At 33.0% G+C, this 17,277-nt stretch overlaps 1 protein-coding gene across 1 annotated transcript in view; it reads left to right on the forward strand.

Moving 5' to 3' along the window:
- Nucleotides 1-234: 234 nt before the first annotated feature.
- The window catches only part of LOC134854055 (acetylcholinesterase-like), a 73,277-nt gene continuing 56,234 nt past the window's right edge, over nt 235-17,277 (forward strand). Inside the window, exon 1 of the mRNA XM_063870127.1 lies at nt 235-806. The gene's annotated coding sequence lies outside the window, so the exon portion shown is untranslated. The remainder of the gene's footprint in view (nt 807-17,277) is intronic.

Consider the following 17,277-nt stretch of genomic DNA (forward strand, 5'->3'; position numbering starts at 1 on the left):
TTTCACAATAAATAAATGAAATCAAATAGATCTGAAAGTCATAAAACGCAGTGAAGTCTAATAAAAATTATACGCGTCATACCATCCTTCAAGGTTTGAGTTATATGATTTTTTGCGTATTTTCTGCTATTACAAAGTGGTAAAAAATGTTTTAAAAATTCAACCAATCAAATCGAGCTCCGAGGCGATGGCGATGTAAATTTTTTCTGTTTTTTTTCCTCAGCTAATATTCGCTCTGGCCAAAAAGAAAAACACTTTTTAATATTCATCCCGCTTTTTTATTGCCACTAATGTAGAAGCTGTTTTCAAATATTGGAAGCTAATGGAACCATAATGAGCATCTCACTCAAAATTTTATCAAATTCGGTTCCCTCAATTTAAGATGACAGTCTAAATTCTAAGTTCTACTAGACCGTCTCTAACTGCTCCCTGTTTCCCTCCCCGCAACACTCAGAATATTCAGATTAGCAAATACCTGTGAACCAAAGTCATTACTTTGTCATGCTGTTTTGCAACAGTGCGCCTCACAAATGTCTCGCAGTTTGATTTTTTCTAGCCTGGAAACAGACAATTAGCCCACTAAAACACTAAGCTGGTCAATTTTACTAAAAGCTAATTTTAAGTTGGGCTTAGACATCCCTACTTAAAGAGTCTTTAATCCTTTTAGCTATTGCTTTTATGGTTTTTATATTTTGTTTTGATAAGTTATCACTCAACTACTGAAGCTCTTAAGGAAGTTCTTACATTATTTTTGTAATTATTATTTACATTATTATTGTTGAACATCATCTGAACTCCGCATTATGGTACGTAAAGTCCAATAATTTTGTTAATCAAAAAGTTTCCGCTACTTTGAAATTAATTCGAAATGAAACTTAGAATTTTCTTCTTAACTTCACCTCTCAGTGCGCTGTCACAAAGTAAGCTATGAGAGCGTTAAGATAAACACACAAGGCGGAAAAAGATAATAAAAAATCTTCAAAGAAATTTATTGACATTTTACTGAGAAAAAGTTTCAATTATTTTCAGATTTTTAAGAATCGCCCAATAAATTCATCTAAAATTTTGAGGTAAAATCAGGAATTATTTGACGGGGGCTTGTTTTTCAAAAAAATGGCTGACACCAATATGAAAATTTTGGATAGTTAACTTCAAAAAGGCCCTATGTAACAAATTGCTGTTTGAGAATTTTTTTTGAAGAAGTGATCCCTCAAAATGGAAATATATGATAGCGCCAAACACGCCTTCAGACCCATTTTCATTGTCGGTCACCCATGGTTAAATATCGTAAAATAGTATCAAAATTTGACAATAAGAACGGAGGGTGGGGGAGGGGTTCCTTCTATTACAATTTAGCGCCATTTCAAAAATCCTCAAAATGTCTTGAAGTTTGTCAATGAATATTGTAAAAATGCATTATCAATTTACCTGAAGCGTGCAATTGAGCATGTAGCGCGGTAAAGTTCGAGCTCACTATTCATCACTATTAACCCCAAACATTCTTCTAAACAGTATAAGAAACAAAAAAAAACATATATATATATATATATATATATATATGTATATATATATACTTTTTCGCTTACAGTCTTATGATCACATGGTTTTTAAAATTCTGCTTAACACTTTTTTTTAATTCGAAATATTCAATTGTTTTTCCATCTAATTTCCATCTAATTTCCATCTAATTTCAAAGTTTGGTTTCCATTTAACCAAGTTTCCATCTAATTTCAAAGTTTGGTTTCCATCTAACCAAGTTTCCATCTAATTTCAAAGTTTGGTTTCCATTTAACCAAGTTTCCATCTAATTTCAAAGTTTGGTTTCCATCTAACCAAGTTTCCATCTAATTTCAAAGTTTGGTTTCCATCTAACCAAGTTTCCATCTAATTTCAAAGTTTGGTTTCCATTTAACCAAGTGTCCATCTAATGTCAAAGTTTGGTTTCCATTTAACCAAGTTTCCATCTAATTTCAAAGTTTGGTTTCCATCTAACCAAGTTTCCATCTAATTTCAAAGTTTGGTTATATTCAGTTCTGGTTTTGTTATTATACAAGTTCTTCATTTTAAAGTCATTTGTTTTGAAATAATTAGAAACCGAAAAGAATTGTTATGAGCACTTCCTTGATGATCAGCACTGAACATCTGCATTGAGCAGCATAATTTGCGATTTTTTTTGTCAGTTGATGATTTATTTTTTTTGTCAGTTGATGATTACAGATGGGGAATATTGTGTCCGCATCATAACAGTCTCGTTATCTCATATTGCAAATTTGTCCTGAATGACTTGTAATCTACCCCTAATATCCGGAATGGCTTCCGATATAAAATGAAAACATATTTTGAAATAGAGTCAAAACAGGGGTGCTTACAAACATGATCAGAATAATTAGTTCAGTTCTGCAATTTTGCAAGTAACGGTATCAAAAAATATGGTAGATTAATAAGTCTTGAGTTGCAGTAAACCAAAAGGATCAATTGAGCAATCTCCCCCCCGTAATGACCAATTGAGCTATCTCCCCCCCCAGCAAACACGAATAAACTCTACAAAAAGACAACAGCAAACGCAAGTAGATGGATGATTTGTTTATAGCACGCAATCAATTGACCGAACGAAGTTTATCTTACATGAGTATCGAGAAAAATTTTGAAAAAAAATCGAAATTTATGAAAAAAAAATGATTTTTTTTTGCAAAATTTTGTTTAGGCGACCATAGCCTCATCGAAGAACGCTGGTGCTCTAGACTTGTATCTGAATAGCAAAAACGGTTCTCCGCAGCACCTTAATATTGTTCGCAAAAAGTTTTTTTGTCATTTTAAGAAAGAAAAAAGTCGCTTTTTATGCTTGTTTTATTGATTCTTTTTTCAATCTAAATGAAACTTTAGAGCTTTTTCATTGTAAATTTTGGCTTTCCACATTCGTTGGAAAATATGTTTTATGATTTCATGTCATTCAAACTATTTTCAAGTGGTTATAAACATGCCTCAAGTACCTATTGAGCTATCTTTTGCACGTGAGTTTTATTTTTGGCTTCTAAGTAGCAATTCAAAAAATATCTCGCTATTAACGATAAAAAGACGAGCTCACAAATCTTAAAATTAAAACCTTTCATTCAAAAACTACAACTCATTGAAAATTGAGTTTTGCCGAGCTTTCGAAACACAAATTGTCATTTTTTTATACTGTTTCAAATGAAATTAAGAAACGTTCGAGTCAAATATGCAATAGCTGGAACAAGTTTAATTTGAATTTTTCCAACAAAACCGGGTTGAGATAATCAATCGTAGAGTCGTACGATGTCTGATTATCGACTCAGGTTATACAAATCGACAAAAACATTAGATCGATCAAAATAAGTCGATACATGAGTCAACAAGGGTCCTTAAATAGGTGGCCAGGGTCCGATAGATGGGTAGACCAGGTTCGATACACGATCGACCAAGGTCCATCACGGTCGACTGGAAAGTAACCGACCAAAAACGATAAAGGTAGCTCGGGTCGAGGTCCGCGACTTGTTTGTCGACCAAACACAAAAAATTGATCTTTTATCCTTTGATTTTAACAAACTTTTAACTTTAACATGACCTGCAATTTCGTCAATAGGGAACGTAACCTACCTAGCAAGTTAATTTCAAAAAAATTTTAAGTCATATTTTGAAATATAACAGTTGGTTTTATTTTTATGGCGCTATCGTTTTTTTCATGAAGCAATCAAGCAGATCAAAAAAATGGGATAATTGAACTTTCCCACTCTAGATTTTGAATACTTAAAGGTTGTGTAAGTCGTCCAGTATTTTAGATCAAAACAGTTTGACTCATGGCTTATAGTTATACTTCAATCAATTTTGTAAATTTTTGATTATATCTATGAAAAAAACTCAAAGCCCCCGCGAAATGGGGAAGGCACAGGTGGCTTAGCAGCAAGGGCGCTAAGAAACAAAAACACAGTGGAAAAAGATCAACAAGCAAATATAGATCAAAGGCCAGAGGACCAAAAGTGTGTCATAAGGTCTAATATTTCGAGGTCCAGAAACATTTAACATCTTGACAAATTCTAGCGCTGACAAATTCTAGACACAGCAAAAGAAAAGATTCATGCAGAAAAAACCACATGAAGAGATGGCGAGGTTGGGAATCCGTGAGATAATCACCATGTCAAGAAAGGCATTTTGCATTTGAATGCACAAAAAACGTTGCGTACGAAAATAATTTAAAAAAAAAGAGCACAAAAACAGGGAAACTCATAAGGAGCGTTTCATGCAGCAATGCAGAGGCAATTCGATTCGAATTGTGGAAACACTAGAGGAAGAATTGGCCAGAAAACTCCTCGTCTCAAAAAAAGAGAAACTTGAATTGATAAGACACCTGACGTTTGAAACTTGATTTGATAAGACACCTGACATTTGAAACTTTACCCGCTGAAGATGTGCAGAAGAACATAACTGATTGAAATATAATCTGGGGAAAACGTTTCAACACTGCAGAAAAAAGAAAGTTTGCTTATCAAAAAAGAAAGCTATGATTCAATTACGGCAGGGGCAGCGGCACCGATGAATAAAAAGCAAAAACCAATGATGAGAGTCAGGATTTCAAATTAGAACAATTGACATTCGTTCAGAGTAAATACTGTAAAAAAGATCGAACAAAAGGTCAATACGTAAGCCGTGCAATAGACATGGCCGAATAGTTTCAAATTGCCAGTTGAAGATTTGTCATAAGTAAAACCTGCAAACTCTTGTGATAAACCGGACCATTTTGCAAAGATGTCTAAAAGCAGAGGATAAAAACAACCCAGTAGATGACTTCGATTCTTGTAGAGAGTTGGAATTTAAGTTGATCAAAACCGGAATTGCCACAGCAGATCAGCTTGAACAAAATGTTCAATCCAAGTTTGGCAACAAAAAAAACCACGAAACCAAACGAAGGGCAAAATATTGATGAGAAAAACAAACTAATGAAAAACTTATACTCAAACAAAATGAAATCAAGAAACACATTTTTGAGAAATGGTCAATCATTTTTTTCTACGAACTGGACATGGGAACTCTGGCTGAATCTACCGGCATATTTCGTAGACTGTAATAAACACGCATTTCTGATAAGAGGGGAGCTGAAGAACGATATCAGATTAGTCAAATGGGAAGTAAAAGGAGCAAAATTTCTGATAGAGACACGCCGCCAATTTTTTTTTGTGAAATTGATTCTACAGGTTCAAGTGGGAATTACTACAATACACAGATCGGCACCGAAATAGTTGTCCAGACTTGACGTGCTACTGTGCGAGCAGTCAGACGGTTGAAAAAAAAACTATTCTACTAAATATAAACAGCGAATCAAAGAATCATGTTTCAAGCGGAAATCTCAAAAACTTTTTTTCTTAATATAATTAAAAGGTAGGACTTTTGCTATCGATATCCGATAACGTTCGGTCACTAAAAAATTGTTGACAGAGGGTCACAACCAAACAAATTGTATAAATCCACAAGCGCCAAATGTGATAACATTTAAGACGATTCAAAAAAATAGAAATGAACGCTTAATCTGTTATCAAACATCTTTTTAAAACAAATAACGAATGCCTAACATTGATGACCTGTCAGAAAAGGTGAGTCGAACAGTCAATGGATGAAATTAGAACACATTGTTTTCTAAAGTACTGGATATAAACAATTAAAAACCAGCTGAAATAAGCTAATCAGGATATTATACAAACGATTTTATGGGCTATTATGGGACATGCCCGCCGTGTTTTTTAATGAGGTATAATCCCAACTATTACAAAAAGCAATCAATTCTCAAACTGAATCAGCCAAAATCATTGAAACAGTTAAAATTAATTTTCGGTAGCGGTAATCGTTCAGCAAAAAAAAACTGGTTCTTTAGCAAAAAAAAACTGGTTCTTTGAGGCTGGTTCTTTAGAAAAGTTACTGTCACTATTGAAGGAATGCAATCGAAGAGGACAAAAAAGCATGAGACTAGCAGTGAGAAAAATTTGTTGAGCTGAAGAGCTTGAAAGTTTAAAAAAGCTTGAAAGTATCGAAGTGCGATGGAATAAATTTCAAAAGTAAGATATACGACTCCGATATGGATACCATTTTAAATCATGACGCTAGCCGCATTGGGTTAGTAACCACATTGGAACTAAGAACAGAAAAGAAAGAACAAGTACCGTTCGTTTGCGCAATAAACTAACCAGATGTCCGAGAAAGAAAATACTCTGCTGCATTGCTGTCATTTTCGCGGTATAAAGATATAAAGATTATCTGTTAGAAAAAAAAATGTCATGGCTACAGACCATAAAGCTCGTACGCCGGCATTAGATGGCAGTAGATCAAAGAAAACGTTTAAATCCAGGTTAACCGGGTGGCTGCATCGATTGATAGTTTGTCAATTATAGTAGTTCACATTCCAGGCAAGGACTTGAGTGTAGTCGACTATCCCGAGAACCAAACGAGGACCTAAAATAGAGCAGATTAAGAAGCAACAAAGAAAAACAAGAGGCTGCATCGCAGAAACAAGTCGAAAATGAGTTAGAGGAAACAATTTTTTTTCAATCTCCTCCGGAACATTTCAGAACAAAATCAATCCAACGGGTAAATTAGTCACTACTTTAAAATAATCACCATCACAAAAACCAGCTAGTATCGTTCTGCCATTTTTATGGGGATTCTGAATCGCCATTAGATTCAAAACAGAGCTCAAACAAAAAATCAGTGATCGAACCAAAAAATAGAGGAAGAAATCGAGAAAGCAGAATTGGCGACACAACTGTAATCACAGCAACAAACTCTGGAAAAGATATTGCTAGCAATCACTTTCAAAACAGTTCGTTAGCTGTCATGTTGAGAGATGCGGAAGTAAGACGGGAACTGAGTTAAACTGTAAAAAGAGCAAAACCCTAAGAAAAGAGCAAAAAAGAGCGATCGGCCCTAAGACTCAAAAACAACTGCTAATGAAAAATTGATGAAGAAACGCACTGTGCAGGATGCCAGCAAAAAGTCGCAAAGGCAGCAGTTTCGGAGTTAGAAGAGAAAAATTACGAAGAAAAAACATCAGTCAACATGCCCCAGCGCAATGAAGACAAGAAGAAAGCAGAAAAAGCAAAACTCAAGAATATAGAACGACATACAAAAACAAAAGACATAATCAATTCATTCCAAAATCAAGGCATGTCATCAAAGGAGTGGGACAATCTGGTAGAGCAGACTTTGACAAGAGGGATTTAGAAGACAGCGGACGAATTACTATTGCGAATGTAATCCACGAAGAAAGCAGATTCGAGTTTCCAGGCTGAACCAGGATTTTCAGTCGAATCAAACCAGGGTGAATTAACCGTGCAAGGAGTAACAGATCGAAGAAGAACAAATAATCGTCTAGATTTTGGGATCCAGTGAGGCACTAGGCACTAAGTGAAGGAAATAACAGTGGACAATGACAGTGGGCAGTTTGAAAAAAAAGCGCTAATAGTACACCGATTAAAATGGCCTTTAAAAAACTTTGAAAAATAGCAGACTTGATAGACCATTGAGACGAGACTCTTGTTATTAGAAAGACACTTATTTTGTCCAAAATTGAATACAACTTGTTGCACCTCACAGCTCCTTGAAATCCGAGCTGGATTTTTGCGCGTCCTGACAATTCGGCCAAAGACAATTCAGCCGATTTGAAATTCAGACAATTCAGCCAAAAGTATGCAGACAATTCAGCCAGAGACAATTCAGCCAATAATAGTGACCGCCGCAGTCGCGCCAACGTGTTGCGAGCTTGCCTACAGAGAGTAGGACTCTATATGAAATTTAGATTTTTGATCTAAAAGATTTTTGATTCGGATTTTTGATCTAAAAGTAGAATAATACAGGAGCGATTAGAATTAATTTACCTAAATAAAATTGCAGCTGTAACCGAATACTGAAGTTCTTATTGGTAGTTAATAAAAATTTTCTCATTAAATGTGATAGAATTAATTTTTCTCCTCGATCGGGGAATATGGTACCGCGCAGGCAATACCTTAATTTGTTTTTATATAATGTAAATACACTATTGTATTTAAATTTCTTTTTTTTTTCATTATACCAAGATCAAATACACGGTTTTTTTTAATAGCACAACTGAGCGACTCAGAGTTTCAGATCTAGAGCTAGGACTCAGATAATAACTATGTTCGAAAAGTATAGTTCAACGACGTAAATTTACATTTGAACCTTACATTGTTTTATACTCAAGTACGAGGTCCCTTAGAGTGCCACTTTGGGTAAAAAAGCTCAAATGTCGTTCCTGAAAGAATATTGTGAGACTCAAGAAATGATTATTTTAATCGACTTAAAATAACAATTCTAAATAACATTTTTTTAAAAAGCTGACATGAGTTATTATCTAAAAAAATATATTTCAATCAATTTGTCTTAAATCTACTCGACCAGACGATTCCATTCACGTCTTCTCCGTAACGCCTCTGTTCATTGCAACTGATTTCAGAAGTCAGTCTGGGTTTTGATCATTTAGAAAAATATGTTTCAGAAGAAGAGAGCGTTTTTTTATTTAATGGACACAGGCAGTGCTATTTATAGTGCAAATTTGAAAGCAAACCTTTTTTCGAACTTCCAACGAAGAACAGGCAATTGAGACTTAAGAAAAAGATGGAAAAATTAGCCGCTCAAAAACAAGAATCACCAATTACAAAAAACTATTGGCACAAGCTGATTGTTTAAACATCCGTTGTAAAGCTAATGCAATCTCATTTTGCAGGAAAACTCTTGTGTTGAATATACTTCAAGATTCACCGACAGTTTCTACAAAAAAAATACTGCAAATACCTCTATACAGAAAGAGACTATATTTATTTCAAATTGTTAAGACGAAATATTTGCTCTTGAATTGATTTTTGTAGTTTCAATTTGATATATAACCGATTTTAACAATTTTTGTTACCATGGCTATGAACTGAACGTTAATAATTTCTTTCGCTTGCGACCATTTGTGGATTTGGAATTTGGGGATTAAAATAAAAAGTTTTCACCAATTTGACTTATTTGCGATAATTAGAGCGCAATTATTGTCCCGATTTTCGATCCGAAAGTAACGGAATATTTGTGCTCGGGGTGGTTTTTTTCTTCAGACAAATTTCGACGTTCTTACCTAACCATTTTTGACGGAGTTTTCTTATACCATTCAAAAGGTATTGTTGTCCTGAGCTTAAATTTGAAAAATTATTTCACCTGTGATTATTTTTTGTGAAGTTATATGGGTTCAAAGATTGGCATTTTGGCCAATTTGGGACAATTAACGCGCAATATATTTCGCGCTATTAACGCGTAAGCGTAAATTTAATCAGTCTTAGAAACGTTCCAAATTGGCTGAAGGAAGCTTTTTTGCCATAATTGATTTGTTACTAGAAGCAAAACTTTTTACTTTGTACTTTCTATGGCGCGTGGCGGGATGATTTTCACAAAAAATCGGAAACTTTTTTTTCTACTTTTTTTTCTTACATTTTATTTGTTTTTATGTATCACTGCTTCATAGACCTTAAAAGGCACTCGGAACATTCAGAGCTTTGCCCTGATACGAGCAGTCTTGTTTATCAATTTTCTATTCGTGCGTTTGCTTCTGCAATACAAATTCAACTGCAGCATTTTCGTTGTTTTCAATAATATTTTGCTAATTGCGAAATTTATCATTTTGAACCTGGAATTGTATATGGGGGATTCGAAAACCTAAAAGACGAAAATTTAAACATTTCGTTTTTTGATGATTTCTGCTTTTTGAACAGATATTTTTGAAAAACAATTGAAATATTCAAGCTTTGATTTAACACGAGCAAATCTCTTTCAAATATGTTCTGAAAATGTAGTTTAGCATTTAAGAAATTGATCTGATGTTCGCTAAAATATTATTTTATTTTGCCATCAAAGCTTTGGTAAAAGTTTTTGAAATCTTTGATTATGGAAAAAATCATTTGTATACAGGCTCAAATTATATTGGAATGGAGTCAAAAAATTATTTCAGTTTTTTTACCCAAGAAAAAGTTTTTTGCCACAAAGTTTTTGGCGAGAATTTTTGAAATCTTTGACTGTTGAATGAATCATTTGTATAATAATTTGAAATTATATTGAAATGAGTCAAAAAGAAAAGTTTTTAGTCTATTTAACCTAAAAATGATGTTTTTGCCACCAATTTTTATTAATAGTTTTTGAAATATTCGATTGTGGTATGAATCATTTGTAAACAGAGTGGAAGCATAGGTCTAAAACGCTTCAATTTCATTGGCATGGGGTTAAAAGTTTCAGTCTTTTTACCAAAGAATGACTTTTTTGCCACCACACTTTTAGTAAGATTTTTTGAAATCTTTGACTGTGGAACGAATAATTTGTATAAAGTTTCAGAGCCTGGCTCTAAAAGGCTTTAATTTCAATGGAATGGCGTCAAAAAGTAATTCAGTCTTTTTACCAAAAAATGATTTTTTTGCCACCAATTTTTGAAGAGTTTTTTAAATGTTTAATTGTGGAAGAGTCGAGGCATGGGTCTAAAAATTTTAAATTATACTGGAATGTGGTCAAAAATAAAAAAACTTTTTTCTGTTTACAAAAAATCATGCCATAGATTTTCAGTAAGTGTTTTTTTTGAAATCTTTGTTTGTGGAATGAATCATTTGCATACAGGGTCGAACCATGGATTTAACAGGTTCAAACTATATTGGAATGGGGTCAAAATACGTAGAATTTTTTGTACTCTGTGTTCTATGTGAGCTTGTTTTACTATTGTGCTTAATTATATTCAACTAATTTTACAAATTTTTCTATATGTTTTTTTAAAATTAATTGTACTTATTTTACTTTGCTTATTTTTATTTTAATAGTTTGACTAGAAAAAAAATAGCAGGCTCTGTTTTACTAATAGAAAAATAGAAACTAACAAAACAAAATAAATAAATACAACAAATTGGCGAAAAATTATTTAAAATCTTTGAATAAAAACTAGTAATTTAGGAAAGAAAAATTAGTTAAAACAAAAACTCTGTAGTACACAAAATTTCTGTTGCCCCTCTCAGATTTAATTTGAATCTTTAGATATTTCATAATTATTCAATTAGCTTACTTTGTCTTTCGAATTTTTTTCAAAAATTCTCAGAAAAAAAAATTCTTTTCTTTTTCTTTCAAATTTTACATTTAACTAAACCTCCATCAGAAATTTGGTTTAAATGGAGATTCATTTTGGAGAGTTGTGTGTCTTAAGAAAAATCAAAGGATTGCCTTGAAGAACGTAAGATGTGATTTCTCACGGTATGAATACACGCTTGAATACAATGCCATACAAGTACCATTGAAAACATAGTGCATATTATTCATTTTTCCTAGACAAGTGAAGTCGATTTTGCATATTTTACTACTGTTCCAAAAATTCTAATTCTTCTTTGGTCGCACCATGCACAAAAAATGTCACAAAATTGAAGAAAAAAAAACAGAAGATATTTTTTTCTTTCGTTTTTTTTTTAGAAATGTGCACAGGAACCGGCTACTCTACACTTGTTTCAATAAATTTTGGTTCTTACTTTGTTAAATTTGTCTTCTGAATTTCTAATTCTTTCTTCATCAGTAAAACGTCATCGGAATTAGTTTTCACTCCGACGAGGAAGCTACTGCTATCTGATTTTTTCACCCCTTTATAGGACGCAATTGATAAACGGAATAGAACCAAATTTGCCTAGATGTTCGTAATAATTACTATGTTGTTCAAATTCAAAGAGATAAGCTGTTGACAGATCCTGCGCTCACCAGAAAAAGACACAATGAAACCTGCCAAACTGAGACAATTCAGTTGTTCTTACAAATGTTCTTAGAATTGATTTTCTTGTTTGACCAAATATGACGAATAAAAACATATACTATTTGTCAATACTACATGTAAAACAGACTTATGCCACCAAAAAAGGAGACAATTTTTTTCCTTTTTTTCAGGCCGACCGATTTGATTTTTGATACCTTTTTATAAATGGCTGCCCGAAAAGCTTTCAAATAAGAAACAACGATTTTTGGATGCTTTTAGTTGAGGAATGACGAATTTGTAATTTTTGAAACACATTCAAAGTCTACTTTCAAATTTTAATGACAATTTTTAGATCTTCTTAACAATAACCACCTTTAACAAGAACCAATATATGTCTGCGTGCATGTGTGTGTGTGTGTGTGTGTGTGTGTGTGTGGGGGGGGGGTCTGTTATTCATGCTGATTGGCTTGGTTTTCATGCTGACTTTTCATCAGGGTTTCTGGCAATTGATGAGAAATGAAAAAAGTATGTAAGAACTGCAAAAACTTTTCCACGCAGTTCACCGAATACCTATTTTTTGGTGTTTTGGGTGTTTACTAACACAATATAAAAAGTTTCTTGCCTTAAGCGCTTTAAACTAAATCGGCGAATTATGAAAAATCAATGAATTAATTAAAAATTAATTAGCTGACGTAAAACAAATGGCCGCACATGTTTTCGAATTTAATCAAATCACTGCTTGCCTTATTTTTTCACTACGGATAGTAGCATTTTGGCCGTCTTTTGACATGACTTTTGTCTCCATAGATTCAGCTGTGTTTGCCTTTTCTCAACGTCAAAAACAAACTACGCAGTTTCATGAACAACAAAAAATTTGATAAACACTACTTGTAAAAGAAGGAAAAGTCATGTTTTTTTTGTTTTATTCATTTTGATTACTTGATAAAGTAAGAATAAGTTTGTTTTTCTCTTTTATTCACCTCAATTTCTAGCACCATGCAGTTTTTCCCTTGTTATTCCGTGCAAAATCTAAGGACAAAAGAGCCACATAAATAATCAAAAGCAGAAATAATTGGATTTCAGTTTGATTTGATTTCAATCCATCTAATGCTCCGTGTCAAATTTAGTTATAATTTTTAAAAAATGAGCTAAGTAATTAAAAAGACTCTACCATTAAAGCGGAATTCAGCTATCAGGTACTGTGATTAAGCTCGTTAAAACTGGGATTAAATGAAATTTGAGCTACAAATAAAGCTCGGATTTATATCAATTGCTCCTCAACATAGTTTCATAGTGGTAGGCTATGACAGCATAATTGTGCTCGATGTATTTTTTCTGTCGAGAAACTGTCAAAAAACAGCGTTTTTTTTACGGGATTTCTACTATTATTTGAAAAACTACTGAAGTTTTGAGCTCGAGTTTTACGGATATCTTTTTGGGCGATTTTTTTGTTATGGGGCTTTGCAAAGTGCCATTTTGCCAATCTGCAAAAATTAAGGCGCGAGAATTATGCTTTGTGTTTACTTTTTCGTATACTTTTTCTTGTATACTTTACGTATACTTTTCTTTTAAGAGGCAATTTTTATCGGCTCAAAAATTTCAAAATGAATTGAGACATGTTAGCTGTTTCAAATTTCAAAAATGACACAACAATCGTGCTCGGTGCAGTTTATAGACATAAACATTGGTTTTTTGAAATCTTCTTTTAATTTTTTTGAATTTTTTCAATCGCAAGGATATGAAGATACTGAGCTCACCTTTAAAAAATCTTCGCCTTTTGATTTTTCAGTAAAACTGAGACAATTTGAAAGCTGCCAATCTGGATGATTAGTGATCTTTTTGGAAATTTTAAAGCGAGAGAAGCGAAATAAATCATTCTAAATCAAATGGAGGCAAATAAATGAATTTATTTGTAGCAAACAATTAATCTTTGTTAAAAAACTTTTTTCATTGAAGCGAACAATTTTTTGTCAAACAACTTTCGTTTTCTCCAGCAAAACTTTTCATCGACAGCCAGGGCAATTGAGCAACTGAAAGAATCAGGATCTTGTTTCAATAGAAGCAGTAATACTTAAAAACTTTGTAAAAGACAACACTGACTTGCTCAAAATTATCATTTGCGTACAAACAAAAAACTGTAGAGCAGATATTCGATTTTTAGTGTGCATGAAAAAATACTAGATATGCATATAGTAAATTCACCTGGTTGCTTAATCTAGGAAAAGCTTTTCTCAAGTACCTTTCGGTTGTTTGGTACAGTGCAGGCGTTTCGTGTACATATCTTCTTCAATTACAGGACGATGCAGAACTATTTTGTTTATTTGTGAGTTGTAAGCTGATTTTGCAACAAAAACGCTCCCGTTAATTTTTTTTGTTCCTTCAATTTCATGAATCGTTCTAACATAGTTACAGATTTGTCTTTGGAATCCGTGAACATATAGGCAGAAAACTGTGCGCCTATCCAGTGCACAGTTTGACCTCGTAATGAAATATATCAGCATAATATTATAGCATAAGAAACTTCTGGCTTTTATCAATCTACGAATGAGTTTGAATTGCTACGTTGGAAGTATTCAACACTAAAACATGAACGCTAAAACTGTTGTGCGTGCAAAAAGTTGATAGAGTAGAAGCAAGAACTTACGTTATTACTTAGAGTTACCTTAATAACATAAGCTAAAAATGGTTCTTTATTTCTTGTTCTGTCCAAAAGTCAATGTTTCAACATCTCTAGCTGAAACCATTTTGCTTCAATTTGGTTGGCTAGAATTAACCAATCAAATGTATGCACCATCTCAAAATGTTTCAATCGCCCTATTTTTTAAGTCAAACTATAAATACATACCAGAAAAAATACAGGAAAAAGAAAGACCAAAAAAAGCAGCCAATCAAAAAAGGACCACTTTCATGCCTGCTCAAAATTCGGTCGAGTTCAAACTCGGCTTAAATTATTGCAAATTTTCAATCGAACTAATCAGTGCAATCAGCGTTTTTGATCTGCATTTTTACAATTTACAGGAAACTATATTTATGAAAACAACAAAAAACAAAAACAATGTAAAAATTTAAAATGATATAACAGGACCGGAAGTTTTTCTTCAATATTGTTATCATAAGTGCCAAAATACCGTTTTAATTTAATTAAAACTGGCGGAAAAAAGGCAACCATTTTAAATCAAAATTAACTGTGAAATCACCAAAACTTTCCGAGCGCATTGTTCTCAATATTTTAATATCAAAATTGTAGGTCTTGCTTAAAACTAGTAGGACAAAACTTCGAAGAGTTCGCAAACTGAATTAGATTTTTTTTCGTAAATTAGTTTTTAAACCAATAAACCAAATTAGTTTACTGCACTAATCTTTTTCGCTACTGTTCAATTCCCGCGTCATAGAATGACTAAGCTTTTGAACTCAAATAAGTGTGCCCCGGAAAATCAAGTAAAAAACGAAGACGTTTTTTTCCACTCGCTATCGGATGATTAAAACAGAAAACATCCATGCCAAATATAAACTGATTGAAATCGTTTCAGCTACTTTTAAAATCTAGGTAGATAAAAAAGTGCAGGCTGGCTTAACAAAAACAATAACAGTTTCCATGTGCCTAGTTTTTTTTATAAAAAGCGCGCAAAAATAACTGCATGCGAGTAGAAAAGCTCAAAACCTTAGTTAAATTTTAACTGTTATAACTGCTCAATTACCAAAAGTGAGAGAAACAACTTGAAGTTTTTTTTTCTGGAAAAAGTTTTTCTTTCTCGAATAAAGTGACTGAGCTTTTTAATGGGGCGATTGGTTTTTATCCAGTCCAACTGCAAGATTTCAATTAAGCGTTTTGATGAAGTTTTTTAGGCATCAAAAATATCAATATTATGAGATCAAACTATTTGTTGGTTATTGTTTTATTTAACTTTTGGGGGCTTTTAAAAATTGCTAAGTTAGCCAAATTGGAATAAATAACGCTGGATAAGTTGGGATTTTATAACACGCGCAAGCAAATAATTGAATCAATCCAAAATGAATCGAGGCCAGCATATCGGTCTGTTATTACAATATAAGACGCTAAATACACACTTTTGAGTTCTATATACCAAGTGAGATTACAGGAAGGCATAACTGAAAAGTTAAAATCATTCATATTTTTCTGATTGAATTATCGATTTTTGTACAAAGTAAATTTTTATCTTTAATTTTAAGTGGCATTTGAAATTTTCAGGACTTTCTCTTGATATACTAGCATCCTTGTTTGTTTTATGCGTGAAAAATAACAAGCTAAATATTCAGCTTATCTCCGTGCCAATAATTATACGCTAATTTTTTGAAATTATGAGCAAAAGTTTTTTCTGGAAATGTCTTTACAGCCAACATTCAAAAATTGGAGGTTCGACTTTTCAAAAGACGCACTTTTTAAGGGAACACTTATACTTAAAAACCCGTGAAGTCCAAGAAAAACTTTTAATTATTTTTAAATTAGTGCCCTCGTTGTACGGTATAAATAACACTTCCGAATGCTGCATTTTGCTAACAATGCAACGATTTTTTGATCAAGTTTTATTGCGGGTCATTTTTTGTGTTTTTTGAAAGGTTGCGATTTTTTCGGTAGTTGTTAGCCGTCTTTTTGTCTGTATAACAACAAATAGCCGGAAGTTGGTTATGTTGTTTCAATCAAGAGTCTTTCATTTCATGAGAGTGAAAACATTGTGACGGATAAAAAGACAATTCAGTTGTGATTTTACATTACCTCAAGAGGCACATAAATCATAAATAGAAGGAAATCCAATAAGTGATTTCTTCCTGCTTTTCTGACATTATCAAGTAGCCATTTTGTTCTTCTTGTGTCGTTTTTCCTCATATTAAATCAATGATTGAACCAATTCAAAATTTCAATTTTAGTAGATGTCAATAGTCAATCAATTGGTATTCTCATCCATGGAAAACATTTTGTTCTGATGCTCTTACCTTTTCTTTCTTTCCACCTCCACCTTCCCCCCCCCCCCCCCCCCACCCTACCATGTTTCAAATTTTCTGCTTTCGTTGTTGTTTCACATGCTTTTATTGCTAAATGCGCAACTTTCACAGGTAAAATCTTGAGAAAAAATGTACCGCATTGGCAAAATTAAGATCATCTTAGATTTAAGATCATATTTAGATCTAAGATGATCAACTCATAAATGGTTATTAAAGAACCAGAATAATGATCCTGAAACTTATAGCACCATCAATTTTTTGAAGCAAGTACTAGACGAGTTATACCGAAGTGAAATCACAACATTCAGGGTACTGCCCTGATACAAACACTTTCGTCATTATTGGAGTTGATATTTTTTGAGTGCATGTTGGAAGTGTTTTCATCCTATCATTCTGGAAGCGTATACATCGGGGTAAAATTTTGAATTTTTCCTTTAACTCCTATTGAAATAAAGCGTTTGTGTGCGTCCGTATTAATTGAATTTCGACTGATGTCATGTTGGAAGAAGTTCATAAAAATTCAGAACAATGTTTCTTACAAGGTCAGCTCTCCTTTT

The sequence above is a fragment of the Symsagittifera roscoffensis genome, chromosome 9 (assembly GCF_963678635.1).
Source record: "Symsagittifera roscoffensis chromosome 9, txSymRosc1.1, whole genome shotgun sequence".
In the NCBI taxonomy this organism is placed as follows: Eukaryota; Metazoa; Xenacoelomorpha; order Acoela; family Convolutidae; genus Symsagittifera; species Symsagittifera roscoffensis.